Genomic DNA, 5,464 nt, shown 5'->3' on the forward strand with positions numbered 1-5,464 from the left:
GTTCCTCTATTATTTTTCCTTGTGGTTCCTGACATTGATACAGCATTGAAGACCTGGATTCACAATAATTGACCGTACAGATTAGAAATGTCACATGTTGCAAGTTGGCTTAGCTGGACTCTGTTTCCGGTGCACACTGCTTTGAAAGTATGTCTCCAATGTCTCCATCACTCCCATGAAACTTCATTCCACAATGTGGATGCTTTGTGTGGCATTAATATCTTAATATCTAAACAGAATTTTTTAGTATGGTTTCTAATGTAAAGTTCTGGAAGTTCCAAGGAAAAGGGTATAATTGGGGACTGTATGGAGAAGGGGGTACAGATTTCAGTCACTGCTGCCTGGTGCTCACAGGTGTGTGACGAATTCCTGTATCCTGGCCACAGAGGGATGACGTTGGAGATGGAAATTCATCCAGTCAACTCTTGTCTTGTGCAATTATCCCCCTTAAACTTACTCGTTGATTTTCATGTAAATTTGATGACCAAGAGTTCCAGAGCTGTTTGGAAACAAATATTCCTATTGCAGCAACAATGGCTCCTTTAGAGCGCTCAGACACATTGTCAGTGGGGGGTGAAATTCCATTTTGTGATTTGGGGGTTTCATGTTATGGTGTTACTGTTTTAATTCCTCAGACAATATTCCTGCAATGAACAAGCATAAAATGCTAACTTTTAAATTTTAAGTGCCCAATGATTCTTCTTGTATCTTAGCTACAGCTGTGAAATTTTTTTCTGAGATATTTCCTGTTTTAGAAATTACTGGTGACATATTTTGTCCCAAATATCAAAATTTCCTTTCTGTTAGCATCCTTTTCCAGTTTGGTGGATCTAACTTTTCGTAATTTTTCTCTCATCCTTTTTCTTAATTCATAATTAAAACTTTTTATTTAGCATTCAGAGATGTTATCTCTGATTTATGAAACTTGTTGCAACAGTTTTTTTTCTATTTTGTTTGATTTCCTCTTTCTTTCTTTCTTTCTTTCTTTCTTTCTTTCTTTCTTTCTCTCTCTCTCTCTTTCTTTCTTTCTTCCTTTCTTCTATCTTTCTTAGCTTTTTTGGCTTTTGAGACAGGGTTGCATGTAGCTTAGGCTGGCCTCCAAATCGCTAGGTCGCGGAAGGTGACTCTAACCCCCCGATCCTGCTTCTGGAGAGCTGGATCACAGGCCAGCACCACTGTCTTTTATTCCCTTAGTCTCTGTCCTCTTGATTGTGTTGAAGGATATCTAAAAGTGAACATCTCAAAGCAGGTCTCACCATTTCACGGTGCCTTGTCTGTTTTAAGTCATACATAGCTGCACTCAGGTTCTCTAGGTGTCATTTCCTTGATCATCTTTATGGAAAATGTCTCTTTAGTATGAAGGGTCAGTCCTATTAAGGATACACAGTCGGTTCATAGATAAAGCCTTAATATCTGGCCTTAACAAAACATATTGCCTTAACTTTTAGCTGCTGCTTTCAGTAGTTCTGAAGGAAATATAAATTAAATCTTAAAAAATTATTCACATTTGTAGGATGCTTGGACTCATGGAACCCTGCACTGCAGTAACTCTTATGTTGCTAACTTTATATCTAACCTCTGTGAGCCTTTCATTGTTTGCATCAGCAGAAGTATGAGGGCAAGGTGGCTTAGAGGATTATGGTCTAGAAAATATGTAATTTCAGTTTGGAATTGCATCCCACAAGCACCCACTCTAATTACACAGCTCACAATTCAAGAACACTTAAAAGTTTGCAATAAAAGCCATGTAGTTCTAAAACTTTTAATCCTTAAAATTATGTTAGAAAATAGTCAAAGTATGCATTATTGTATCTGATATGCAAAGAAAATTGAGACCTATAGTTCACGTAAGTCTTCTGTTGAGGACAGAACATATACAGATATGCATATATATGTGTGTGTGTGTATATACATATATATATATAAATATATATATATATATATATATATATATATTTGCTTTTCTCATAATATATATATATATTATGAGAAAAGCAAATATTTGGTTCAAAGGGCAGAATCTGTGTCTAATTTCAAAACAATTTCCCTTGCACATGATAAGTGACCCTTATTTCCATGGTTTCCAAAAAAAAAAAAAAAAAAAAAACCAACTATAATTAGAGTTATCTTAGCTCCCTGTGACAATGTGACACTTCTGCAGTTAAATCATTTGCCTGTTTTGCTCTTCCCAGGACTCAGGGCTGTGGAGTGTGGTAGTAAGTGTCTATCTCCCCGGAGAAGCCGAGTCACTTGCCTCCAGATCCAGTGGCTCATCCCTGGATTTTCTGCCACCGCATGCTTTCTATTATCTCCTTTCACCCACAAATATACCCTTTGTTTTCATCATGCCACAGATCCCTAATTGTTCTGAAACACTATTGTCAAAGCTCTGTGGAAATAGTTTGCCTAACCCAAAAATGAAATAGCGTGAATTGCTACTGAAGATGAGAACTTGATTTTTCACAAGGATCAGAGTCACTTGGTAGGTATCTGGAAAGCAAATGGAACTAATATGTGCACTGAGAAGAGGGTGAATGTTCCCTGCAGACTGATGCACTCACTCACTGTCCCATTGCTTCTCCCTGGCTCCGTGACCTTCAACATTTAACCTGTATGTGCTGAGTTTTTGTTATCAGTGAATTGGGAGCAAGAATGTCGCTAACTTCAGAAACGTTTAATAAGGCCTAAGTTCATATAGACATATAAACTACTTAAATCATTGCGTTAAGGCAGGTGCTGAGGAGTGGGTCTACTACTGTTTGAAAAAGTAAGGTGCTGTTGACACTTCCCTGTGTCAGACATTGGATTCTGTAGTTTAAATAGATTATCTCTTTTAAAAAATGTTTTATTAAATTATTTATTTATGTTATATCCTGATCACAGCTTCCCTCACCTCCCTCCAAGCATCCCTGAGGTCTCTTCTGGATATCAACCAGCTATGTGGCATCAAGTTTCAGTAGGACTAGGCAATCTCCTATTGAGGTTAGACGAAGCAGCCCAGTTAGGGGAAAGGGATCCAAAAGCAGGCAATGTAGTCAGGGAGAGCCTTGCTCCTGCTTTAGGATTCCCATAAAAAGACCCAGCTGCGCAATGTTTACATATGTGCAGAGGGCCTAGGTCCATCCCGTGCATGCTCTCTGGTTGGCAATTTAGTCTCGATGAGCCCAGGTTAGTTGACAGATTGCTTCATTTAATTTCCACTACATTGCACTGAGATGTGGGATGATTTATTTTATGAAACCAAATAACTGTTTCCCAAGTCACAGAGCCAAAAAGTAAGTGGCTGTAACTGCTAGCTAGCATCACATCCCCAACTTCGAAGTAAGGTTGACCACAGTATAACAGATATAGTGCAGTCATAGTAAAGGTAGAAGAAGCTTTTGTATTCCAGGGCACTCTAAGGTTTGAGTTGACAGAAATAACTTCCACAGTTTACATTTTAACTGGAAAAGAAATTATATATATATATAATTATATAATTATATATATATATATGTACATGGGAAAATATAAATATATATTTTTATAATTATATATAATATATATTTATATATATATTATGTACGTGGGGAAATGTGTGTATATATATATATGTGTATGTATACACATTTTCCCACGTACATAATTATGACCTGATTAATTTGTATAATGGTGATTGTATATATGTTGAAAGGGCAGGCCATTTGGTATTGGATGACCAACTGGTATGGTATCCTCTAGAAAAGATTATGTCCCCTCCTTTACAAAAAAGAAAAAGGAATGATGAGTGATACTGATATTATTGCAGCCTGCTGGACAGCCTTTATTTCAGAACATTAACTTCTCTTTGACAGGTTTTTATTTGAAAATTGTGAATCTGATTTAACCATAACTGAGCAGAATCAAAAATGCTTAGCATCGATAATCTGTGATTTTAAGTGTAAAACTGATAAATTGAAAGAAGGAAGGTTTTAGTGTAGGACTGGGACAAATTTGGAATACAGTAAAGGCAAAATTCAGACTTGTTAATGAAAGGAAAGATTATTCCTTTCATTAATGCATGTGAAGATTGTTTGTAATCACCAATTATTTTCTCTTGTCCACATCTCTATGGTACTAATGTTTCTATCACATTTTCGGCATAAATTTAGCTCATTGGGCCTATAGAGGTGTCAATGGTTACAGGAGGTTTGATGCTTTAAACAGCAAATGCATAGGAACCTTAGACGTAGGTTCTAAATGGTATAGTCTCAAGAAAGTTACTTGTACTCTAGGAGTCTCTTTCTTTATTGAAAACAAAGGGGGCTGTGTTAAGTCTAGAGAATAAATAACTGTCAATATATGCAACTGTGCGTTGCATCAAGGAAAGCCATTCTTCTTAGAAAAGACCTATGGACACGGTATATACTCACAAGTGGAAATTAGACATATAATATGTGATAATCATACTGAAATCTGTACACCTAAAGAAGCTAAGCAAGAAGGAGGACCCTGGGTAAGATGATCAGTCCTCATTCAGAAAGACAAATGGGATGGACATCAGAAGAGGGAGAAAACAGTGAACAGGACAGGAGCCTAGCACAGAGGGCCTCTGAAAGACTCTACCCTGCAGGGTATCAAAGCAGAAGCAGAGACTCATAGCCAAACTTTGGGTAGAGTGCAGGGAATTTTATGAAAGAAGGGGGAGATAGAAAGACCTGGTGGGGACAGGAGCTCCACAAGGAGATAAAAAAAATCTGGGTCCAGGGATCTTTTCTGAGACTGATACTACAACCAAGGACCATTTATGGAGATAACCTAGAACCCCTGCACAGATGTAGCCCATGACAGTTCAGCTTCCAAGTGGGTTCCCTAGTAATGGGAACAGAGACTGTCTCTGTCATGAACTGATTGGCCTGCTCTTTGATCACCTCTCATTGAGGGAAGTGCAGCCTTACCAGGCCACAGAGGAAGACAATGCAGCCAGTCCTGATGAGACCTGATAGACTAGGTTCAGATGGAAGGGGAGGACCTCCCTATCAGTGGACTGGGGGAGGGGCATGGGTGGAGAAGAGGGAAGTAGGAGTGGGATTGGGAGGGGAAGGGGGATATGGCTACACTTGGGATACAAAGTGAATAATCTGTAACTAATAAAAAAGAAATAAAGTGCTCTCTTCAGCAGCACATATACTAAAATTGGAACGATACAGAGAAGATTAGCATGGCCCCTGCGCAAGGATGACACGCAAATTCGTGAAGCGTTCCATATTTTTTACAGAAGACACTGGAAGGGAAAATACAACCCAAGAAAATTAGCTTCTGTCAAGAAAACACAGGAAATAATTAACCTTACTACAGCAAAACAAAAAGCAACCAAGCACACAAACTTATGAACACAGCCAACATCAAAATCAAAGGATCTAACAGCCACTGGTCATTAATCTCTCTCAACATCAATGGACTCAACTCTCCAGTAAAAAGACACAGATTAACAGAATGGATACGT

The 5,464-nt window shown here is 38.2% G+C and overlaps 1 non-coding gene across 1 annotated transcript; it reads left to right on the plus strand.

The window, feature by feature from the left end:
• Positions 1-5,124: 5,124 nt before the first annotated feature.
• On the plus strand, positions 5,125-5,231 carry LOC129672495 (U6 spliceosomal RNA). The gene has a single exon (XR_008719510.1). It is a non-coding gene; the product is annotated as a U6 spliceosomal RNA (small nuclear RNA).
• Positions 5,232-5,464: the final 233 nt, after the last annotated feature.

This window comes from Psammomys obesus, unplaced genomic scaffold, assembly GCF_907164565.1.
Source record: "Psammomys obesus unplaced genomic scaffold, mPsaObe1.curated_primary_1811, whole genome shotgun sequence".
NCBI lineage: Eukaryota > Metazoa > Chordata > Mammalia > Rodentia > Muridae > Psammomys > Psammomys obesus.